The sequence below is a fragment of the Notamacropus eugenii genome, chromosome 5 (genome assembly GCF_028372415.1).
Source record: "Notamacropus eugenii isolate mMacEug1 chromosome 5, mMacEug1.pri_v2, whole genome shotgun sequence".
In the NCBI taxonomy this organism is placed as follows: Eukaryota; Metazoa; Chordata; class Mammalia; order Diprotodontia; family Macropodidae; genus Notamacropus; species Notamacropus eugenii.
This window is the reverse complement of record NC_092876.1, coordinates 349,428,253-349,454,568: the sequence shown is the minus strand read 5'-3', so window position 1 is coordinate 349,454,568 and position 26,316 is coordinate 349,428,253. Positions and strand designations below refer to the sequence as shown.

Here is a 26,316-nt window from a genome sequence, read left to right as displayed (position 1 = left end):
AGTGACCTGTACTCACTGAGCTTATGGACTGCAGTGGTGTAAGAGGAATGGAAGAAAAAATTCAAATGGAGTTGTAATATAGTAAACTGAAAAATACACACTTGAATTTATTTATTTTTTTAAATCTCTTTCTATTGGGACTATTTTCTAAAAGTTAGCTTGCTTCAGGGGATAGAGTACTACATTTGGAATCTGAAGACTTTGGTTTAAATACATTCTCTGCCCCTTATTACTGGTAGGACCTTGTTCAAATCACATTACCTCTCTGGTCCTCAGTTTCCCCATTTGTAAAACGTCCTGTGAGATCACTTCCAGAGTGAAATCTGTGGCCTTGTATTCCCCCCTCCTCAGTCAATCAGTGGTATTTTTAAAATTCCTACTCTTTGCCAGGCCCTGTGCTGAACTGAAGATACAAGGAAAGACAAAAAACAGTGTCTGTTCTCAATGATCTGAGACCTATTAAGGAAATGAAGATAACCCTCTATCTATAGCTATACAATTATAAATCTACACAGATAACTATCTATGTATGTTTCCATAGAAACATTTCTATGTAGAAATGTAGGTAAATCTATCTGCCTATCTGTCTGTCTGTCTATCTGCCTATCTACCTATCTGCGTGTGTTATATAGATCTGGATAGATAGGTAGATCGATAGACCCATTTCTCTATCTATCAGTCTTTCTACTCTATTTTTATCTATATCCACATGCACACACATATTTATATGTCAACAAATGAGCATGAATGCATGGAAAATATAGAGTACTTCAGTATTTCATTCTGAAACCAGCGCTGAGAAATGTACTCTATGTATGGGGAAGGGAAGTGATAGAAGAGGTCATGTGAAACATCTGCCCAGCTTCTTTCTTGTAACCTCTTTTTGAGCAAAACAGAGACACAATTTTTCTTTGCCTTACAGGTTGCGAAATCCACAGCTCAAAAGAAGTACAAGTCTGGAGGACATTCATGATTGAATTGGAAGAAAAGAGAAAAGAAAAAAAATAGAGCCTCTGTTGAGTAACCACATACCCTTGACAGCAAGTTCTGTCTTTTAATCTGTGCTATAAAGTCTAGCAGACCATGAGATACTGATACCTGTGGATGGACACTTAACAAGTGCTGGTAAATGAGCTAAATTCTACCATCCTTGGGAATTCAAAAAATTTAGATCAAAGAACCACTGCTTTTGTCTAAACAAATAGAAAGAACATTTTGTATTCTTAATGCAAGGTAGAAACCTGTTTGAATAGTATATGTAAATAAGCTGCCAACCCTATAAAACATTTTTTTCTATTATAGGTCAGGTTTTAGGGTTAGGCAAGCTGGCTGTTGGATTCATTCCAAGGGAAAGTTGATAGTCACCTAGAGATGGAAAGACCTTGTCATCCTGCTCCTATCTCAGTTGCTCAGCAGGGACTCTGAGAACAAGATTATTTTCACATAGGTCAGATGCCCCTCAGTTGTAAGTGCTTCAATTTGTGCTCCTCTTTTGTACTTATAATCTAATTTACATTATATTTATCTTCTTATTGATTTACCTGTATTATAAATCTATATTGGATATCTTTATCTCACTGTTTTGTCAGTCAAACAAGGGCAGACACCCTGTTTTACACCGTTTGATATCCTTCCTGGTAATTAATGCGGTGCTTTGCAGTATTGATTTTTTGATTATTTGGAAGGAGAAAATGTCCAACAATGGAGGAAAAGAAAAAACAATTGGTCAGGATTTATAGAATCCAGGTTCAAACCCTGTCTCTGGTAATTACTACCAATGTGACTTTTGGCAAGACCTTCTCTGGGTCTCAGTTTTCTCATCTACAAAATTACTATAAAATTGAACTATGTGACCCATGACAGTCCCTTCAAACACCAGCTAGGATCCTTTGATCATACGACCTGAGTTTGAATTCAATTTTGCCACTGACAACTTGTGTGACCTTGGCAAGACATTCATCACCATGAGCCCCAATTTTCTCATCTCTAAGAGCTTCGACCAAATGACCTATAAGATCCTTTCCCAAAGGTTCATATATTTACACAAAGCATCATTTAGTTATACAAAACACTTATTTCTTCCTCAGCTTGTTTGGGGGCTATAATAACAGCTAGCTTTTATATAATGCTTTAAGATCCACAAAGCACTTTACCAATATTACCTCATTTTGTCCTCACAACAACTCTGAAATGTATGTGCTATATTGTCCCCATTTTACAGATGAAGAAACAGAGGTTGAAGAAGGTTAAGGGGCTGGTCCAGAGTCATACAGCTAAGTAAGTATCTGAGACCTCATTTGAACCTGTCTTTGGTGTCTTCATTGTGTCACCAAGTTGCCTCAAGTCAAGTCTAAAGTCAAGGTTGGTTGAAGATTTAGAATGTTTGCAGTTTTGTTTTGTTTGAATTTGTGGAGTTTCAATCTTCTGTTTTACTAACTGATCATTATCCATGTTTATATTCTCTCAATGCAAATGCTAAACAATGCCTTTGGGCAATGGTTCACAACTAGTTATTCCTGCCCAATCCAGTTAATGCTGAACGAGGTGAAAGAAAGCAAAGAGGTGAGAAGTGGGAGAATTTTGAGTAAAAGGACAGAAGACTGAGGAAGCTTAGAAACCACAGAAGAGCAAAGGGGTAAGAAATTCTACAAGTTTTCATATTAAATGACATGCAAATTATATGCAAAACTTCATGAAAATCCAAATTATTGTATTTGAATCAACAGCTTGATCACCTTTTGGAAAAGAATTATGCTGCTGATTCTGGACTAACTTCTTAATATGCACTGAAAGATAATGATGGGGGTGGGGGACATAAATGAAGGTTCATTAGAAGCTAGGCTGTATCCCTAACTGGAAGGGATTTGATTCAATTTCCTTTCGACAAGTTATTATATTATCCTATATTAACTATTGTGCATTAACAATGCCTGGCATATAATATGTGCTTAATAAATGCTTGCTGACTTGACTTGCTTAGCACCTACTATGTGCCAACCATATGTTGAGAGCTGGAAATAGAAAACCAAAAATGAAACAGTGCCTGCTTTGAAGAACCTTTCATGCTACTGTAATTTTAGAGATCTTACAGTCTAATCCTTGCTCATTTTAAGAATGAAGAAGCAGAAGGCTGAAGAGATTAAAGAACATGTCCAAATTTACATGTAGAAATGGGATTTGAATGCACAGACTCTTATTCGAGCTACAGTGCTGTTTCCACCAAAGATCCCTTTAAAAATAATCAAATTCATTGCTCATTCCATTGCCAAATACAGGGTATTTTTTCCCTGTTGTAGAATAAGAGGTTACTTGTATTCTACCCACACCCACACTCACCCCCTCTCCTGGGTAGTGAAAGATTTTATAACTGGCAGAGAGTGTTATCAAATGTTTTCATCTTCTTCTGAAGCATTCAGTATTAACTGCCGTTGAAAGCAGAGTCCCAGGCTGGATGGGCCATTGGTCTGTTCTGGTAGGAAAGTCCTTGGGTTTTAATGTTCATAGACTGTTTTAGATGGAAGCGGAGAGGGGGGAAATCCATCTGAGGCTTTATTATTGTGAGTAGCACTTAACTGATTAATCCAGTGTGTTGAATTTAGCATTTCATTTTCCAATGTAATTTAATTGCTAAAACATAAAACGTCGCAGCCCTGTAGGGGCACAGGAGTGCAAGCTTCCAGGTCACAGGCACATGCTTGGAACCTGTAATGTGTAAAAAGAATTTCTCAAAAGCTGCTTACCCAGCACTACCTTGAAGTTAGCTTCACAAATCTGGGCTCGGAGGTTGATTCAGAGTGACAGCCTTTATGCAGAAGCAGCCTATTTAGTTGTACTCAAGCTCCAACCTCACGACTCCAAAAGAGCCAATCAATGCAGTGGAAGTAAGGCAGTGAAACTACCTGTTGTGACTAGCAACTGGTTGACTGAATTTTGTACTATTCTGATTTATTGTTTTTAGGCTCCACCAGGAGATCTCTCTAGCTTGTCACTACCTTTTTCTACCTAATTCATATTCATGGGCTATTTTTGCTCCTTTATTGCAAAAGAATGGCATAAGATCATAGCATCGTAAATCTAGAGGTGGAAGAAACCTCAAAATCCATGTAGTGCAGCCCTATCATTCAATAGATAAAGAGTTTGAGGCCCCATTATGGAAAGTGACTTGCTCAAGGTCATTGTTGTTGTTCAGTCGTGTCCAACACTCTGTGACCCCATTGGGGGTTTTCTTGGCAAAGATACTAGAGTGGTTTACCCTTTCCTTTTCCAGTTCATTTTTTAAAGATGAGGAACTGAGACACACAGGGGTAAGTGACTTCTCTAGGGTCACACTGCTAAACAAGTGTCTGAGGCAGATTTGAACTCATAAAGATGAATTTTCCTGATTCCAAGCCCACTGGATTCTAGCTGCCACGGCTCAAGGTCACCTGCGTGGTAAAAGACAGAGTCAGGATGTAAGTGTGCTGTATTGCTAATGCTACACATCTGAATATGCCCAAACACTGCTGAATTTTTCCAGGGCAGTACCATTCACAAATCAGAAAATAAATTCATTGTCAGAGCCTGTGTCCTGATTGGAGTTGCATAAATATAGTGAAGAGAAATATATTTATAGACTTAAATCCTGAAAGGAACTTTGAAACCATCAAATATAAATTCCTCATTCTAGAGGAGAGGAACAGATGGCTAAAGTGTTTTTTGCCTAGAGTCACACAGGTATGGTAGAGCTGGGATTTGAATTCAGGTTCTATGGCTCCTTACCCAGTGATTTCTCTACTAGAAACTCTGTGTGTGTGTATGCATGTCTATAAACCATGTATATATAAACATTTATACAACATATATATTTGTGTGTATGTATATATATGTATACGTACATACAGAGAAAGCAAGAGAGTGCAAGTGAAGATTTGGGGGGAGGGCTTTGTGGGGCTAGGGGAGGGAGAATGAATATCTAAATAATACAAGCTAAAAAAGAAATCAAATATGGAATCTAGAGTACTTTAAGGTCACATGGAATGGAGCAGACAAGATCTTTACAATGGAAAAACTCACTAATTTCTTCTTTATCTTATTTTATCTTTCATATAAGAGTGCCTTATAGATGCTTAATAAATGTTTTTTTTGATTTGACTTATAAAATTGGAACTGTCTGGCAAAAGTGGTTGAAAAATGAATTTCTGTTCATTGAATTGTGTTTCCCCACTAACTTCCATCATAAATTTGGTAATATATCACACAGAGTGGAATGGGGAGGAAAACAGTGATATTTCTGGGAATATCTATGCAAATGGTAGGATTATACTTTCTAGGAGCTCCAAGTTCTAATTTGTGATTCCAGTGACTCGAAGTGTAACTTTGACTGAAATAGCGAAAGAGGCGGGTTTTAATTCAAGTCAACAAGTATTCATCAAGTGCCTAACATAGAGACACAAGCAAACGTGAAAACATTCCTTATTCACAACAATAAAGGATAGATCTAATCTCCCCAACACTTAGCCTCATAGTTTCAAATCTGGAAAATTCCTTCCTCAGAGACTATTAAGTGTGGCCCCCTCATCATGAAGAAGAAGAAATGGAGGTCCATAGGCATTAAGTGACTTGCCCAAAATCATACAGGTAGAAAATCTCCTCTGATTACAGTCACCAGCCTCACACAGGACCTTATCACTTCATGTCTGGACTATTATAAGAACTTCCTCTTTGGTCTGCCTGCCTCAGGTTTCTCCCCAGCCCAGTCTCATCCTCCATTCCTCTGCCAAATTCATCTTCCTAAAGGTCCTGTCTGACCATGTCACCCCACCCACCCACATCAATACAGAACAGACTATCTTTAGCCTTTTTTTTTGTATCCCATGTTTAGCAAAATGCCCGGAACACAGCAGACACAAACCATTGCTTTTTGACTCACTGGGATTTTGAACCTGCTCCTCAGGTATCCAGAGGCAGTACTCTTTCTATTATGTTCTCATGTGCTCCAATTTAAATGGTTCACCAATCTGAGGATTACATTTTTGTGAAATAAATTAGTGTCCCGCTTGATCAATTCAGTAACTTTCAAGTTCCATATCAACTTTAATTAACATAATCATTATATAGTTTTTGAAAATGCCATTTTTGTTGTTGATTTTACATTTAACAAATTCTTAGAGCAAAAGAGGACCTTAGAGAATCATCTGGTCTAGTTTTTTTTTTTTTTTAACAGAACAGGAAACTAAGGCAAAGAGAGGTTGACTGAACTCATTCAAGGTCACAGCTAATTAATGTCATAGCTGGATCTAGAGTCTGCTCATTCCCAGTCTAGTGTTCATCCTTTACAGTGGGCTGCTATATACCACACACCTCCCTGCCTCATGCCCCCTCATTCCCTCATCAAAACCTGTGAGCACTTTGAGAGACCAGGGGCACAGTGTGATTCTGCTTTAACATTCTCTTCAGCAAAAGAAACTAATTTGAACTCATTCCAGAGTTTCTAAGTTCTAATTGACCCTGAAAGTAATCACTTGGCCTCTGTAGTCCCTTTTGATGGTAGCCATGGGGGAGATATGCAAATACATGTACTTGCACAACATACACCATATTTCTGTTAATCCAAAGCTCCCTGTGCTAACATTTGCATTAAAATCTATTTTATGGACTTGAATATTTAGGGCAGTTCTGCTTTTGTGTGTGTGTGTGTGTGTGCATGCGTGTGTGTGTGTGTGTGTGTGTGTTAGTTTAAAAAAACTTTCTGAACACAAACTGACAGCTTAGTATATTTGGTTTATAATCCAACTCCCATATGGCTCATGCTGTTTTAAAGGAGCTTGTACCAACCATACTCAGACCACCAATCTGGCATTTTACTAGATAAGATATGCACTCTGAATTTTGAATAAATTCTGATACTTGCCTAAGAATGCATTTGGTAGCATCTTTGGAAAATGTCATCTTTCTGATAGGGGTATAATAATCAACATTAGCTCTCTGTGGATCTGTTTTGTTGTTAGATCTTTTTTTGTTTTTTGTAGCTCCATGGCAATTTGCAGATAAGCCCGTGAGGACGGGCATCATGTCCATGCTGATTAACCTCTTATTAAGTGCCTAATATGAGGCTTTGCATATCATGAATGCATCATGTATATTAGTTGATATTGACACATCAGAATCTGCAGCATAGAGCAAGCTGTTCTCTTCATCTGAGCAAGGATAAGGGGGTAGAATTTGAACATATATAGCACCTGATCATGGACTCATAAGTTGGTCATTTTATTTCCAATAGGTAAAAAGCAAAACAAATCAGCTCCTCCCTTTACCTTTTTCACCCTCCCCACAATAATAGTGAGCAACTATTTGATTTAAATACTGCCATTTCTTTTGCCTTTTCCTCATATGCAAACCTACAAAAACATGAGACAGAATTTAATTTGGGAGGTGGGCACCTTGCCCGTAAGTTTGCACATTTACTAGTTCACAACTTGAGATGCCAGCTCTGCAGTGAGTTTGAATAAAGGGAGATAGGGGAACTGACCCTTTCAAAGTGCGTGCATCATGTGCTGTAAACTTTTGATAAGTTCAGCTATATGATCCAATTAATTTTCCAATATTCAGGGGTAGGCAAAGGTCCCACCAATTCACCATGTAATAATCTCTATTATATTTTGTGCTCCTAAGTATTGACCTATGACAGTCACATTATGGGTAAAGGCTATAGGTAACATTGCAGGTCTAGGCGTGACTATATCAGCAGTACATATAGAGAAGCTTTTGCTCTCTTTGGATGAAGTTCATTTCAGTTAATAAAATGGAACAAGAAAGACTCAATGGACCTATCAACAGATTTGGACGTTGCTGGGAATTGTTCTGGAGTCTGAGCTAACTCATTCTATTCACAGACCTCTTCTGATGCCTTAGCATATGGTAGAGATGACTGTGGGATCGTAAAGGTAGCACCAGCAGAGTCTATACTCTAAGAGATTCTACAAGAACTGGAATTCCTTGTTGCATAATCAATCTCTTGTCTTGAGGAACAACTTGACTAAGCAGGGAAAGGCTCACAACCAGTAAGTTGATTTTTAAATAATGGAATATTTGGTCATGGCTATCCATGGATGCTTTTTTTTTAATATCCACTCTGTAAATGGTCCCCTGGTAGATGGGTAGGTTGGAGTGACAGAAGGCTTATAGAATCCATTCATTAGACTATCTATAAACATGAACTTAATAATAGATACTCTGAACACATATTTTTCTCCCCAGTGACCAGCAAAATGGCAAACTACTTTTGGAAAATAATTGAATCACAACCAGTACTGCCTTTTCATAATAAATAGAACTTGAAGGCATAAGGAAGTTAAAATACACTAGAAGAATGGTTTCACAGATTCTACATGAAGATACAAAGCGTTTGGATAGGATTAGTTTTATCATATTCTCAAAGGCAATAAAATATATACTTCTATGTATAATATGCATAAGCAAAAAGGCAGCTGAGAAGGTGATTATGGTTCATGCCACAATTAATACATGTATCAGAGGTTGAAAAGTTTGAGAAATTCTATGAAGAACTTGATAAGATCCTCTGAACCAAGTCAATATGTACTTTCATGCTTGGCAACTTCAGTTTAAAGGTAGATACAAGAGAAAAGAGAAAATGTATGTTTGAACATGTGGCTCAGATTTGAGCAATGAAAGGGATTAAAAATTTGTGAACTACTAGAAAATCTCATAATATAGATTTCAAGAATACCTTTTTCCCTCAGAAGATAATCAGAAGGCATTCAATTTTACAAGCAGAGGGGGAGCAGCTCATTTCACTTTGAATCTATAGCCCTGTCTGTTTCAACTTCAATAAGCTGCCTTTCTCAGGATAAGTTCATCCCTTCTAAACTCACCAGCACACTGCTAACTCAAGCCTTGACTGATACCATCACTCAGCCTCTCCACTCTGATTTGAAGACTGGAGGGTTGAGCTCCAAACTCCTCCCAGTACCTTCCTTTATAGGGAGCAGAAACTGGACTTTTCAGCTTACTCCACTCTACATCTGCTACTCTGCATGGTTCCAGTTCCATGGAACAAGATGTCCCTGCTCTGGGTACCCTAGATGTCCCATCTCCCAACTCCATCTCAGTTTTCCCATCACCTTTTCTGTATTGTCTTTTCCTTTAGATTATAAGCTCTTTGAGGGAAGGGTCTATCTTTTTAATAATTATATTCTCAACACTTAACATAGTGTTTAGCATATAGTAGGTGTTTAATAAATAATAACTGCATTGGATTGGATTGGAGTAGTACTAGTAAAGTAATAACTACTATTATTATCTCCCTTCCCTCCTGTCCTTCCTGTCCTCCTATCCTTCCTTCCTTCCTTCCTTCCTTCCTTTCTCTTTGTTTCTTTGTTTCTTTCTCACCTCCACAAAAACAAAATAAAAAAATGCTACTGCCTCCCCTCTGAGATTACCTCTCATTTGCCCTGTACATAACTTATATTTGCTTATGTATTGTCTGCCCCATTAAAATGTGATCTCCTTTAGGACAGGATCAGTGTGTTTGCATTTCCTAGTATCCCTGGTCCTTAGCACGATGCCTGGAACATACTAAATGCTTAATAGAGGCTTTTTTACTGACTGTCAAATACATTTGCCTAGGAGAGGCAATGAAGATAGACTGACAATTAATTGGTCCCAGAACTAAATGGAGGTACAGAGCAAAGCACATGGTACTGGTAAAATTGCGCAATGCCTTTTTATAATCCTAAATTGTTCCTTAATGCAAAATCCCATCATTTAAACAGAGATGTTCTCTCAGTGGTGCTGCAAGCTTGAGAGTCTTCATGGAACACGCTTCCTGAAGAATCAAAATTGTCTATAGGTAATGGTAGGCAAAAATAGACTACAGCATATGTTCATTGATGGCCTATGCATAAGATGTGGTATTATGAATGTCATCTGGGAAATGTATGCATAACTGAAAAAAGAGGTGAGCTGGTAATAAGGTAAGAATACAACCTAATAGTTAGACAGCCCAAGTGCTATGCTGGTAACTATAAACAAATTTCTTAAAGACTAGAGCAAGTTCTTAACTAGGGCTCCATATAATAATTTTTGTTTTTAATATTCTAAAAACTGTTTCAATACAATGCATTTAAAAACATTATTCTGAGAAAGGAGTCCATGGATTTCACCAGGATTTTAAAGGGGTTCTTGGCACAGAGAGGTTAAAGACCTTAGACTCTGTGGGGAAAACCTCATCTGTGTAATATCTATTGGGCAACTTGGACAAGAATCTGACAGCATGAGAGGGCATATATAGGTGATAGTGATCTAAGATGGGGGGAATATTTGTATTCATAATATCGAAAACTAATTGAATTATTAAAGTATTACTGTATTAATCTAGAAGCAAACCTCTATCTTTGCCTCAGTCTCCTCCTCTAAGTAAACCAGAACAATGCTAACAAAAAAACCCAGGTAATATAAGCACAAGAATAGGTAAAACCATCCATGACAGTTTTAAAATACTTCTATATGTATAGACAGTTCCCTAAATTAAAAAAAAATTCTGACTTATACATAAGCGATAGAAATGAATAATGATTGACTACTGTTCCTCTTTCATTCCCAACTCCCACTGCTTGGACACCCAGCAAAGTGAGAAGAGACCCTACTATCTGACCTCTATTTATGCTGATACTTCCAGAACAGTCGAACACCCTCTTCCCACCCAGTGGAAATTGATGCCTCCCAGCATGATCTATACTCTTCATTTTACCCACCACTACTAGAATCACAATTCCATCACCTAACCCTCTCTGCTACAGTCCCCCAGCAGCAATCCAGAGGCAGAAAATTCCATGTACACAGCCTAGAAAAAGGGAGTATTTATGCCTTCTTTGTGGGGAGCAGTCTTCTATGCTATTGTAGCAAGGAGGAGAAAGGATGTTATAGCCTAGTGTCTCCTGCTGGAACTTAGAGTAACACTTGAGACTATGTGCCCCTGGTATTGCTAGTCATGATTCACAGGGCATTTTTTCATATAATCAATGCTAGAAATGCTACCAGCAAATTAAAACTGTTTGATTTAGTTTTATCCAGATATGCGATTCCGTTTGTGTGGGGACTAAGAAATTCTCTCTACCAATGTAAAAAGGAAATAATTTGCCACCTAGAGAGATGTCTATGGTACTGAAAGGGTGAATGACTTGCCAAGGGTCATAGAGCCATATGTGAAGAGTGGGACTCAAACCCAGGTCTTCCAAGATATGAGGGCCTTACTCTAGTCCAATTCACTATTTTCTCATTTATACTATAGCTCAGTCATAACATAGGTTAAACAGGCTTTAGAGAGCTAACTGGGGAACTTAATTCAATTTCATAAATTAGATGTCATATCAAACAGATTTTCCTAAGCAATATTCAATCCAATTTTCTGATGCAGGAATCAAAGTTTTGACTACCATCAACCATATGTTACTTTGAAGAGAGAGATGAATTTGGAGTCAGTGGACCTGCATGACCTTGGTAAAGTCACCTTCCTGGGCCTCCACATCTTCAACAGTAAATTGAGGGAACTAAAACAAGATTGGCTCTAAAGCTCATTTCAGCTTTCAAATTGTAATATTCTATGATAAACTCACTACAGATTTTCTTGAAGGTGGAAATAATTTGACTGCCCTACCATTCCTCAGAGTTTTTGCTTTGACTTATGCTGTGCAGAGTCTGAAAAGAAAAACTGGACTGATAACACTGTATTTCTTTTGAGTTCCACAGTAAAATGATTCAACATAAATGAATGATCTTCCTGATAAGGCAAGAGTTTTCTTGGATGAAAATAATGAATCACTATCTTCATGTTGTGAATGTCTTCCAAATTTTCCCCAAAGACATACAGAATGAGAACCAGACCCAAAATGATTAAGGTTCTGTCTATATTCATGAACTGAAATGAAGATTTGAGGGCATTTTACCTATCTAACTTTAATAGATGCACCTGCTTTTACTCCCCAGGTAGGGTATTTTAGGTAAGCATATTTTGTGTTCTAATGTTCTCTGGATCATTGCCCGTTTTCTTCATGGTGTATAGGCTTTGCGTAGTGCTGCACTTTGTTCATAGTGGGTTCTTACTAAATGTTTGTTGAATTGAATTAGCCCAGACCACTTAAGGAATTAATAACCAAGGCAATGTGAAAGAAAAAAGTAGTAACGATACAAATGAGGCCCATCACATTAGAAAACCAAAATGGAAAACATGCTAAACACTTCAAAATTTAATTAAGGAAAAGTTCCAAGTTCAGGATGTGCTCAAGTCATTTCACATTAGCTCTGCAGATTACACACTATAGAAGAGAAGGTGATTGCATATAATATGACCTTGGGGAGGTGTCAGGGTCTTTTCCTGCTCTGCTCTCGTTGGGCTACATCTCTGCCTACAAGGACTTCCCTTATCTCAGGGGCTGCTTGCTGGAACAAATCTATCCATAAGTTACAGGTAGGGCTTTCCCATCAACCTCAACCTTGCAAAAGATAGAACTTCTTCCTTTGGTGTATCTAATAATAATGATATGGCATTGATTTAAGGCCATTTTCCATAAAGCATCTCAAAACATTCTACAAGGTAATATACAAACCAAGTGCCACAAATGGGCAGCTCATGCTTCTATGCTCTTCTCATTGACTTTTAAGCCTTATACTCTATTATCAGGTAAGGATCACTTTCCTCTCTTGCAGCATCCTTGCAAAAAGGTTTGAAGGTTATATATATTTAGGAAGAATCATCTTTCTTTTCTATAGCCTCTTTCATACAAATTGTATATCCTCCAAACACTTTATAGACTTCTATAACGTAGGACAGCGAGAGGAATAAATTAGAGAAAACTCAAGAGAAGACAAGTTTCCAATCCTCTTTGAAGTGTATATAGCACCCATCAATGAAGCACCTATATGCTTTGTATCATTATTACAAACTGTAGCTTTCAAGTCACTTTATTAGGAACTTATTTCTCAGGGAATATCTTGTAGGACAGGCCAATATTTTCATCAATCCTACTTTATCAATGGAGTAGATGAGGCATTCTGAGGTTATACAAGGTCACACAGCAAATGTAGTGGATAAACTAAGATTAGGACTCAAAGCCTACAGGGACTATGTGATCGAGATGGGAAAATAGCCACCTGTGTACTTCCTCAGAGAGAATTCTTATCTAACAAAGTAATACATGAATTACTCACATACCAGCTACCACTTTTGCTCCCCAAAATATCTAACATTAAAGTATATGTAATTATATATTAGTGTGGAAACAGAATGGTTAAATTGATGGAAAGCCAATTTTAGAGTCAGGAAGACCTGTTTCCAAATCCTATCTCTGACACACATTGATCCCAGATGACACATCTAACTGCATGGGATGTTAGGCGACTCTGACTTTAAGTTACGGAGAAGATGACACTTTGTATTTTTTGAATGGGCTTCCTCACCAAGAAGTTCTCCATACCAGGGAAATCACAAGTTAGTCCCTTTTCCTCTTCAATATATATATTTGTGGTGTCTTCCCTCATAAAATGTACTCAATCGATCAACATATATTTATTTAGAACTTACCACAAACCAGGCCCACTCTGGGCACTGGGAGTCCAAATACAAAAGAAGAAATCAACACCTATATATGCCTCTAAATGTATATCATGTACATATAGAATCACGTACAAATTACAATCATAAATATTAAATAACTATGTTGGGGAATGCACAAGCAGCAAATGAGATCAGGAAAGTTTAATATGGAAGACAGTGTTTAAGATGAAAAGTGAATGACACTAAGTATTTCAAAAGATGCAGAAGGAATATTTTCCAGGTATGGGTAACAGCTAGCACAGAGTCATAGAGATGGGACATAGTGTACCATGGGAGTACTCCATGCAACAGCAAGAAAGCCAGGTAATCTTAACTATAAGAAGCATGAACGGGGAGGGATATGTGATAAGCCTATAAAAATAACTTGGAATCAAGCTGTGAAGGGGTCCAAATGCCAAAGGAGTTCTGACTAAAGATTATTTCATTTTCACCTTTGTATGCTAGGTGTATGCTAGGCAGCTGGGTGGTTCAGTGGACAGAGTACCAGGTCTGGCATCAAGAAGACTCATCTTCCTGAGTTCAAATGCAATCTCAGACACTTACTAGCTGTGTGACGCTGGGCAAGTCTTTTAACCCTGTTTGCCTCCGTTTCCTTGTCTGCAAAATGAGCTTGAGAAGCAAATGGCAAACCACTGCAGTATCCCAGATAGGGTCACGAAGAGTCAGAGATGATTGAAAAACAACCGAATGACAACAAAATACAACAGAAATGATCAGTACCTAGCACAATGCCTAGCTCAAAAAAGTGCTTAATAAATGATTGTTGACATAGTGAAAGGCATATAGATTACCTATTTATCTATCATCTCTCTATTTGTCTCTCTAACTGTTGGTTGGTCTTTATCTAGGTATATGTAAATAATCTTAAAAATTATAATTTGGAAATGTGGCACCAAAAGGTGCCACTATGACTATACTTTTTCTAAGCCGGCCAGACTTTGCCTTCTAGGAACTACCACCTTCTCAAGTGTGCCTGCTCCATTCCTATCACTCTCTTAAGCGCTTTATGAAGCTCCTCTATCCTTTGATCCATCGAGTTCCACAATAAATGCACACTGTTCTCAGTCTTAGATGCTATGTTGAGTTGATTTGACTGCTTCACTTCTATCATCCTACTCATTATGGTAGATTATTATTTGAAACAAAAGCTTCCTGCTGTAGCAAGAAAAATACTGTTAGATTTAAAGTCAGGAGATCTGAGTCCAGGCTCTGTTTTGATATTTAACCAATTATGAAAGCATAGGTAAATCACAGGATTATAGACAGAACTGAAAGGTATTGCAGAAGTCATCTGGTTTAACTTGTTCTTTTACAAATGAGGAAACTGAGGCCCAGAAATGTCACAGTAAAAGTCCAGTGTCACACAGGTTGTAAAGGTCAGAGCCAGAATCTGAACCCATAATCTCTGACCTCATATTTGACAGACTTTCATTAATCATGTTTAATTTATCTGAACCTGTTTTTATGTCTGTTAAATGCAGAGATCACACCTGCTCCATTTACCTTTCTGACTTGTTATGTTAAAATCAAATGGCAATGGATGTAAAGCCATTTGAAATTTAATTCAGCAGATATCCACTAAATGATGATGGAGATACAAAGACAAAAACGGAAAAAAAGATTCTGTCCTTAAGGAGCTTACCTTTTACTGGTAAAATCTTCAGGTTTTGTAAATCGTTTGCTACTGGCTTTGATGGAAACTTAGCCCACTCTCATAGAGATCGTACAAACTTTGGAAACTTGAGACCCGGACTTAAGTTTTAGTTCTGACACTAGCTGGCTGATGCTGGATCAGTCACTTAAATTTTTTTGTGTCTCTACCTCCTCATTTGATACTATTTGCTACCTAAATCAGAATTATTGTGAGACTAACGTTCTATAAACCTCAAAGAGCTAGATAAATATTAGTTATTATTAAAATGACAAGGAGGATAGGAAGAAAACAAGCATTTATTAAATGCTTACTATGTATTGATTCATTTCAGTCCTCGTAACAAACCCACAAGGTAGGTGCTTTTATTATTCTCATTCTGCAGATGGGTAAACTGGGACAGGGCTGAAATGACTCATTCAATGTCACAGAGCTATTAAGTGTCTGAGGCTGAATTGGAATTCAGGTCTTTCTAAATCCAGGCTAAGCACTATTTACTTTGCCACCTAGCAGCCCAGAAGTTTATAGGTGTCATTATTATCACCATCTTACAGATGAGGAAACTGAGGCAAAGAAAGGTAGGAATTGAACTCAGTTCTTTCTAACTACAGGTCTGGTGCTCTGTACACTGTGGTACTTAGCTGCCAGAAGTTTATAATGAGTGAATATGTATATATAAACACAAGCTTTAAACATATAAATATTTGTATAGCCATACATATCTATATATTTGTGTGTGTGTGTTTATGTGTGTGCATGTGTGCATGCACACACATAGGATGGAAATACATAGGTTGCATTGCTTGGTTATTTGTAAAGCCAGCTCACCAATATGCATAGTACATATGCTTAATTTCTAGCCTGGGAACAATCTTTATAACTCAGCTGCCCCTAAATTCACCTGTCACTTGTCTTCTCCAGAGCACTATAACATAAAAAGTAGCTTGCAGAGTAGCAACTGCCATAACTGGCAGTCAAGAAATTGGACAGAAAACTGTGACTTGTATAGGAGTGACACCCAAAGCTGACTCTTTATCTTCATATTCCTGAATGGAATCAGCTAATTCCACATTCCACTGTGGGAGGGTTTGATTGCCAAGGAATATCTAGATTTCATTTGCTTTTAATTCATGTTACATTAAGGAGACAAGTTACTTCATGAGCTTTTACAAAAGAAAATTAACAACAAAAAAGAGGAAATTTCCCTATCCTCCTCTTCCTCTATCCCTAGATTGGATTTATTCAGTTATGGCTCTAAAAAAGTAGGTTCAGACTCCAGAAAGACCCATCTAGCCTCAAGTCAGACACATTCGTTCATTCATTTCTGTAGTCAACAGGCATTTAATATGTACTTTCTAAGCACAGGGCACTTTGTAAAGAGCTGGTGATATAGAGATTAAAAGGAAAGTTCCCATCCTCAAGGCACTTCTATTGGCTTTAGGTATATGAGTTTAAGGGGCCACTTGGATCTCCAGATCTGTTGGTAGCTGGAGCTTCTGGCCCAGAGTTCAGAAAAGAGAGTAGTACTAGATACATACATACATATGTGCATATGTACATATACATATTTGCAACTCATTTGCATAGATACTGCAATGGAATGATGGGAATGAATGAGACTTTGTGGGAATAAAAAATCCACAAATACTCCCTTCACTCAACAAGTTGACCTTATATTGGACCTTGAAAATTCTTATGTAGTTATTTTAACTAGCATTTATATACCACTGTAAAGTATGCAATTATACGTTATGTTTTACACATGCTGTCTCATTTGGAATTGCCTCAATAACCCTAAGAAGTAGATGCTATCTATTATTATCCACATTTACAGATGAGGCAAATGAAGGTGAGAGGAGGCTAGGTGATTTGGCTAGGGTCACAAAGCTGATAAAGGATTTGATGTGAAAGGTTTCCTATTCCAGGCATAACACTCTGTCCACTGTCTGAGCTAGGTTGCCATCTTCATTCCCACAATGAGTCTAGGGAGGACCTGGAATTGGCTTAGTTTTGAACCTATAGACCACAGCCCATACCTTTTGTTCCAACCATGGAGCTACCACCTCTGAATAGAGCTAGAATTGAACTAGGACAAGGAAGGCAGTACAAGTTTTACCTTTGTATTCCATCTTGGCTACTGGTAGCAAATTCAATGCCTGTGTTCCATTTGGCTCAAACCATGTGGTGGTGCTAAAGAGGCAGTATAAGTCTGGCTGACAGGGACTGGAATATTTGCAGATTCAGTGTGGTGCAGAAGAACTTTCCCCCACTCTAGCTGACTCCAGGAAATACCCTTCCTTCCACCAACTAACTGACATCAAATTAATAGAGCTGTGGTTTCTTGACATCCAAGTCAATAACAGAAAGACATGCTTGAGTGACAGCTAAACAATAGCAAAAAAATGAGTTTCCATAAATACTTATTTATTTATGAATGGCATGTGGAATGTGGAATAAATAACTCTCAAATCTTGTTTCGTTTTGAAGTTTGGATAATGTCACTGTAGGTTAAATAACTGTCAGGAAAGTGTGATTTTTCCTATTTTTAATAGGGCTTGAAAGGCTGAAAGGTGTGTTTCCATATAATGAATAGATGTTTCCAGATGTTATTATTTCTCTACAAAATTCTCAAGTTTAAAAGAACACATCAGAAAGCAAAATTCTATTTAAAAATAATAGGGGAAGGTTGGAGTCTATAGGGACTGAGAAAGAAGGAGATTCTGTTATCTGACTTTGGTTTCTTTAAAGCTCTTCCTAATTTCAGTTCACTTCTATTTATTATGTCTTAGTTCCCTCTCTATTGCTTCTTGTTATTGATTTTCATCACACTACCAATTGTTTCATTGAAATGTTAAAAAAGTACACAGATTTGTAACAATTCTTAGGCTATACATTATTTCTCACTGTGTTTTTATCACCTTCTGCCCTCCAAATTGTTCTCATCAAGGCTTATTCTCATTTTCTCCCATGTATTTGTCCTTCCAACTCCTTTGTCCTTCCCCATATCTGTCTCTCTCTCTTTCTCTCTATTTTTATAACAATTCTGTTGACTTTTTTTTCTCTTTCTTACTGCAGTTGCAGCTTTTCTGAATGTCTCTACGGTTCACTGCTGTTAGAAAGCACTTCCTTTTTTTCTTTACACTTTAAATATTTGTATTCATATCTAACGGATCAAAACTCATTTACCCTTCCAGTCTTTCCATCTGAATATAGTATTATGTAGTCTAAGCTTGATTTGGATTCAAATCCTGCCTGAAACAAATGAACTGTGTGATTTTGTTCAAGCAGTTTAATCCATTGGAGCCTCGGTTTGTTAATAAGCAAAATGGAAATGTTGATGGATGGTGCTGTGTTGTTGTGAGAACTGAGGGAGATAATGTACATAGAAAACCTTTGTGGTCATTAAAAAGAACAAACAGATGTGAACTGTTATCATTCTAGGAATTTTTTTTAAGTTTGAAACATTTAAAAGTCACACTCTTTTCCCTCTGCTAATCACAAAAGCATTACAAAATGAAACTCTGGGGTTTCCCCCAAATAGTCTCAGTCTATGGGTATATTTTAATTAGATGTTGTTTGAAGCCAAAGAGAAAAGGGAAATGGGACACTTTGTATAACATTTTATTTTGAGACAAAAATGTACGAGGATTTGATCAGTCATGTTCATAGACCTTTTATACAAATCTATGGCTAAGGAGAGTTATGGCATTTTACATCATCCTGCCCTACGTCAAGCATAAGATGTCAGTGATTTGGCAACATATTTCTGTGTTGCAGGGCATCCACTGGGACATCTTAACCTGTCACAATAAATACAAAGTGAGTTCCCTGTCACTCGACACCATGAATTGGTAACTCTAAAGAAGGTATTCCTGATTCCCAGGGAGGGTTCAATCATATACCCTCTGAGGCTTCTTACAACTCCAGAATTCTGGAATTCTAAAAGGACAGCTAATACAATGAAAGGGAGTAATTACAATTTCAGTTATGTCAGTTCTCACCATAGGAATAAGTCTGTAGCCACACTGCCAACCATCTGTATGAAAACTAAAAAGAAAAATCATTCCAGTCTTCAAACATTTATAGGCTTACAGTTGTGGCAGATACTTATAAATGAGATGGGTAACTGACTTTTCTCCACATTTTCAACTAGAAAATCACTACACTGTGAACACAGTTTCTGTCAAATAACATATATAAAATGCTTTGCAAAATTTAAACTACCATAAAAAATGTGTACAATTATCTTAAATAAGCAGGTAGGTGGCACAGTGGATAGAATACTGGCATGGAGTCAGAAAGACTTGAGTTCAAATCTGATCTCAAATACCATCTGTGTGACCCTGGATAAGCTGCTTACCCTCTGTTTGCCTCAGTTTCCTCATTCATAAAGTGTGAATAATAATAGTATCTATCTCCCAGGATTGTTGTGATAATTGCTCCCATGTTTAGCCCAGGACACCTGGCACATAGTAAGCACTATATAAATGATATCTTCATTATTACTGTAAAATGCTAAGCAGAGTGCCTGACACATAGGAGGCATTATAAAATGCTAGGGATGATGGCGATGAGGAATGCCGTGTGTGAGTCAGTTAATGAACAGCTACTTATTTGTTAGGCATCTAGAGTGTGTCAGGCATTGTGCTAAGTGCTAGAGATATTAAAAAGGGCAAAGGAAGAAAACATTCTGGATCTCAAAGCAAAGGGGGGAAACAAATGGAAACAACCATGTATGAAGAGGATATGTACAGGTGAAGTTGGAGATAATCTCAGAAGGAAGTCACTAAGATTAAGGACCCCCAGGAAAGGCTTCTTGTAGAAGATGGGACTTTAGACTTGAAGGAAGCCAGTGAAGACAGGCAATGGAGAGGGAAAGACAGACAATTCTAGCCATAGAGAACAGTCAGCAAAAATGCCAGGAGGTGTGCTATGGGAGGAAAAGGAAGGAGTCTATTATCATCGGATCACAGAGTTACTGGTGGGAAGGGGGGAAGCGTAAAAATACCGGAAAGGTACTGGGTTATGTTATGGAGGGTTTTAAATGACAAACACAGGATTTTATGTTTGATCCTGGAGGTGACAGGAAGCTACTGAATTGACTGAATTCTGGCTAAGGGAGACATGGTCAGACTTTCAGTTAGGAAGATCAATCTAATAGCTGAGTGAGGGATGCATAGGTGTGGAAAGAGAATTGGGGCAGGGAGGTTAAAGCAGTAGGTTATTTTAATAATTCATTCGTGAGGTGATGAAGGTCTACAAGAGGGTGAGTCATTTTCAGTCACATCCAACTCTTTGTGACCCCTTTCAGGATTTTCTTGGTGGAGATACTAAAGTGGCTTGCCAATCCCTTCTCCAGCTTCTTTTACAGATGAAGGAACAAAAGCAAACGGGGTTAAGTGACTTGCCCAGGGTCACATAGCTAATAAGTATCTGAGGCTGGATTTGAATTTAAGAAGATGAATTTTCCTGACTCCAGTTCTGGTGCTCTATTAATTGCAACACTAAGCTGCCCTTAAGAGACATACTACCATGGCACAAATAACATGATTTGACTAAAGATTATGTATGGGAGTGAAAGAGAGTGAGGAGTCAAAAATGTCACCTAGGTTTCAAGCCTAGTTGACAGGGTGGCTGGTGATACCCTCAACAATAACAAGGAAATTACTAAGAGGAAAGGGCTTGTGGACAAAAGATGATAAGTTCAGTTTTGATCATGTTGAACTTAAGATGATTATTGGCCAGCCAGTTGGTATGTTTGCCAAACACACGCTAAGCATGGATACAAACATAATCCAACAAGGATCTCATAATTTATGCAATAGAATCCTGTCTTCTGTTGTTCTGTGATACTAAAGGGGACTGTTTTCTATATTTCATGTATATATGTGTTGGTATGTAGAAATGTATGAAATAGATTAAAATAATATGGATACATGAATATGTAAATGATCTATGATTTCTTCATTGTGAGTGCTTCCTCCACAGACACATGTTATATGACCTATCAATGACTGCCTAAAGAAGCTTGAGGTTGAGAAATGTTAACAGATTTACTCAGGATCATATAACTAGTAAGTATGAGGTGTGATCTGAACTTAGGTTTTCCCAACACATTATTCACAATGCTATGTCTCTGTAGATTTTTTCTTCTTTTTCTTTTCTCATTATATCCTTCCTTCCTTCCTTCTTTCCTGCCCTCCTTCCTTCCTTCCTTCCCTCCTTCCTTCCTTCCTTCCGTCCTTCCCTCCTTCCTTCCTTCCTTCCCTCCCTCCTTCCTTCCTTCCTTCCTTCCTTCCTTCCTTCCTTCCTTCCTTCCTTCCTTCCTTCCTTCCTTCCTTCCTTTTCTCTGTTTCTCTTTTTTTTTCTCTTTTGCTGTCTCTTTCTCTCTCCCCACCTATTTCCTATGCATATGAATAAAGATATATATATATAAAGATACAAAAAGGCCATCACAGTACTCCATTTGAGGGGAAAAAAGGAAATGTAGGAGTATCATTTTTATTCTTTTGTTTCCAAAGATCCAGGCACTCAGAGAAACAAGATAATTCTGAACGTGACAAACAAACTGGCAAAGAAGTGACACAAATTATAATAAAGTCAACAGACATGGTCATAATTGTTTCCATTACTCCACAAGGAAAAGCTGGTGACATCTAAACCAGAAGCAGTCATTTGTACTGTCCCCAGAGCACAGGGATAAAGAGGACAATCTTGTTAGACCTGATTTCCTGCATCTTCTTGTCATTTATAGAACACAGGGATTTTGAAATCTTTACCTGGGCAGGAAAATAGAGATAAGTATAAAAGACCACTAGTACAGTTGTCTCAGCCGTTGATCCTAGGTATCTGTAAAGGCTTAATGTTGACATGATACACCCTGCTGAAAACAGAACTAGCACTGAAAAATAATACACAATATGCCCCAGATGTTTTCTTTCTTTAGTGAGATTGCATCAGTGATATTTGGACTTTCTTATTGCTGATGGTAATTACCAAAGCAAGATGCCTGACATTCTAGATAATTTCCTACTCTGGATAAATTTCAGGAATAAAGGATACTAGATTTAGAATTTTAACAGATCTGAGATATTACCAGGTTCTAATTACACATTTTACAACTGAGCAAACTGAGGCCCAGAGAGTTAAGTAACTTATCTAAGAGAATACAGGTGAGATTACAACACAGATCCCAGGTTCAATTTCATGTCCTCTAATTCCCAAACCAGGTTTTTATTTGTTTGTTTGCTTTGTTTTCCACTGTCATTCTTTTCTTCAGAATATAACAGTTAGTGGCTGCAATGCATATGCACGTGGAGTAGGAGGACACACTGATGGGAATGAAGGCCCACTAAAGTCTATTTTCATATTCTCATTATTTTTCTACTTCAAGTCTTTAGCACAGGGTCATTAATTATTGGTAAATTTGGTGGATCCACAGCTCTTATGTTGAATGGATCCTAATAAATGAAAAATATTACCACATCCAAGAAAATGATATGATAGCTTTTCATCTCCTTTGGTTCTGAGAAATTGAAAGGATTTGCCTTTGGGGAATGAATTACACTGAGTTCTATTTCATCATCCCTCTTCAGGCAATTGCCAGCACCAAAGTTCTCATTGTAGGTCTTACCATTAGAAGTTCGTCCCTAATTATATACATACCTCCATACAAGTATGCACTTTCTTGGGGAAAAAGTGTTAAATAATATATATATATTATACATATACATATATATACACATACATATTCATACATACATACATACATACATACACACACACACAATCTGCTTTATGGCTTACCCTGTGACACATTACCAACCAAAAGGCCATTTCTACAGGAGAAAGAAACAACGTTCATTGATTACGGTACATTTGTACATTCTCAGAAAAGGAAACGAAGGGGAATGACAGGTATTAGTAGCAAAAGAAAAATAATTTAGCTATGTTCAGTGTCACTCACTGTTGTTGATTTTAACATATCTGGGCCTTTTTTTCCTTCTCTGAATTTTCACTTAGAGACATCATGGTTTTTTGTAAGAGAAAATCAAGTCCATAGGGAAAGTTTTCCTATGCTAGTGATAACATTTTATTAGTCCCATCAGGTGGAAGATATAATTATCTCTCTACCAAGAAGTCTACACATGTTTCATCAGTGAAACTTTTATCGTCATAGAATTATAGAATCTTTGAGTGTAAGGTTCTTGAGTGGCCATCAGTAGCCCAAATCATACCTGGACAAAAATGTCCATTTATGGCATATCTAACAAATTCTGGTACAGTCTTATCTTGAAGACATACAACAATGGAGAACTCATCAGAGTACTTGTTCTTGAACTACAGGATTTAGGTTCAAATTCTATCTGGTGTCTATTGAATGTGTAGCCTTGGGCAAAAATCTTAATTACACTGTGACTCAGTTTCCTTATCTGTTAAATGAGAACTTTGGACTAGCTTTCTCTATCTATGACATTATGATGGTTACTTACTAACACTTACTAACTGTGTAACCCTGGACAAGTCACTTAACCTTGTTTGTCTCAGTTTCCTTATCTATTCAATGAGCTGGAGAAGGAAATGGCAAATCACTGCAGTGCCTTTGCCAAGAAAACTCCAAATGGGGTCACAAAGAGTCAGACAACTGCAGCTGAAGAACAACATGATGCTGTCTCATCAAGCTGAGCATTTTATTTTGGGACAGTTCTTTTTGCTAGGAAGTACTCTTCTCCCTCTCCCATGTACCCCTTACTTGGAGCATAAACTTGCCTCTACAAATTTCATTATTTCTAGATCAGCCCTTTGGGAACAAACAAAACTATTTAATGTCTGTTCCATGTGTCAGAGTAGAAGGCAGACCATCTTCTCCTCCCCCCCCCCCCATCCCAAGTAACTCTCTCCTGTTTAAACACTCCCAGTTTCTCCAACAGCAGCTTCTATGGCATGGGCATAAGACCTTTTCATTCTAGGCGTCCTGCTCTGGTAACTCTCAAGAATATCAATGTTCATCTTAAAATGATATACTCAGTATTCAGCATAATGCTTCTGAAGTGGCTAAACCACAAGATCACCACCATTGTAGACCCAGACACTATTGCACTCCTCTCTTAGTGCTCCCAATGATTGCCTTAGATTCATGGCTGCCATCCCATGCCACTGATTCACACTGAGCTCATAGTCCACTTAAATCCCCAGATCTTCTTTTCAGAAAAACAAAGACAACAAAACCAGTAGTCTATCTTTACTCTGGCATTTTGAGTAAGTCATAAGTTCATCAGCACCATGCTCCTTCTACCAGTGATAATCATGATTCCTTTCTCTTTTGTGAATTTTCATGGCTGAAAAATACTTCTTTGTGGATGACCTCATCACAAGCCTCTTACTTGTTTGCCTTTTAACAAAAATGAGCTTTGTCTTCTAGAGGCATAATCCAAGTACCATCCCCTCTTTTCTTCCTTCCTTCCTTCCTTCCTTCCTTCCTTCCTTCCTTCCTTCCTTCCTTCCTTCCTTCCTTCCCCTTCCTTTCCTTTCCTCCCCCCCCTTTTTTTGATTTGGTAACACTTACTAGACCCCATATTATAACAGTAAAATTGCCTTTCAAACGGTCACCTTTAAACCATTAAAAGGCACTAACGTCATATCTAGGGTCACCAAATTTTTTATTCAAGTAATTCTCAGCCTTACACCGAGTGATCTTCAAACTATTCAGCTCTCCATGATGCACTAGCTGTTAGAAGGTTCCCCACCCTGAAAGAAGTTGAGAAAAGGGGTGAGTTTCTTTACTTTCTACTTACTGACAGGCATGTCCTCTCCCATCCCATCCCTACCACCCTAGGGACCTGACAACTTGAGGGGGATGTGCAATTCATCTCAGCTCTCTTCCCAGATGACAAGCAAGTTGTAAATTGTATTCAATCCCACTCTTCCTTGTTTATCTACCATGACAGTCCACTGCAGCTCTTGTGTAGTTGGGCACCCAGAGGGCATATGTGACCTTTCTCAAGCTGTTCTATACTGTCACAAATGCCTCTGTCCCTCTTTTATTTTTCTATCTGTCACTTCATTCAGATTTCCCTACTCTTCTCTTCTTAATGTCCAGTCTTTCTCATTATACGCTTCTTTTTCCCCTCATCTCATTTCCTTTGGTTATTACAGCATTTCACCATTTAGGAATTTCTCCCTCAACACCTTCTCCCCCTGGCTCCCATCTTGCCTTTGGGAATTTCATTTCTCCTAATTTAGAGGATGTCTTCACTTGGATGAATATGGGTGTTGGGTAGAAGAAACTCTGTATTTGAATGCAGACAAAGAATCCTCATCACACACTGATCAACTTGGTGTCCAATGAAATATGCTCAGGACATTTCCTACCCTACCTCCATGCTTTTGCAAAGCCTGATTTTCATACCTGGAATACTACCCTTCCTCTTTTCTTCCTCTTGGAAGCCCCAGTTACCTTAAGGATTACCTCAAGTGCTACTTCCTACAAGAATCCTTTTCGGATTCCCTCAGTTAAAACTTCCTGTACACCTGTGTCTATCTATCTATCTATCTATCTATCTATCTATCTATCTATCTATCTATCTATCTATCTAGCTAGCTAGCTAGCTAGCTAGCTAGCTAGCTAGCTATATATATATATATATATATATATATGTGTGTAGCTATATATATATGTAAACATGTGTGCATATATATGGTATATGTATGTATCTATGTATATTATACATACACATGAACTTTTATATACCTATTATTTCCTCCCAGTATGTTGCAATTTCTTTGAAGGCAGGAAATGTTTTCCATTTGTCTTTATCTCTCTGGCACCAAACACAATATCGAGCATATAGAAGGTACTTTGTAAATGTTTGTTGAACTGAATTGAATGATTTTGGAAATGTTGAACACAGAGTATAAACAAGATTGTTTTTTACCTTCTTTTTCTCCCCACCAATTTCTGTTCTTTCCATGTTCTTTCATGTCCATTCACTTTTCACCCTTCTCCTTTTCTAAGCCTTCTCTTTCACATCTGCTAACTCAGATCTTTAAATCTGTC

General features: G+C 37.8%; 1 long non-coding RNA gene across 1 annotated transcript; it reads left to right on the top strand.

Moving 5' to 3' along the window:
- The first annotated feature begins 2,535 nt into the window (after window positions 1-2,535).
- LOC140506602 (uncharacterized) lies at window positions 2,536-21,190 on the top strand. The gene is made up of 3 exons (XR_011967996.1): window positions 2,536-2,635; window positions 7,872-8,039; window positions 11,414-21,190. It is a non-coding gene; the product is annotated as an uncharacterized lncRNA (long non-coding RNA).
- The last annotated feature ends 5,126 nt before the right edge of the window (window positions 21,191-26,316 follow it).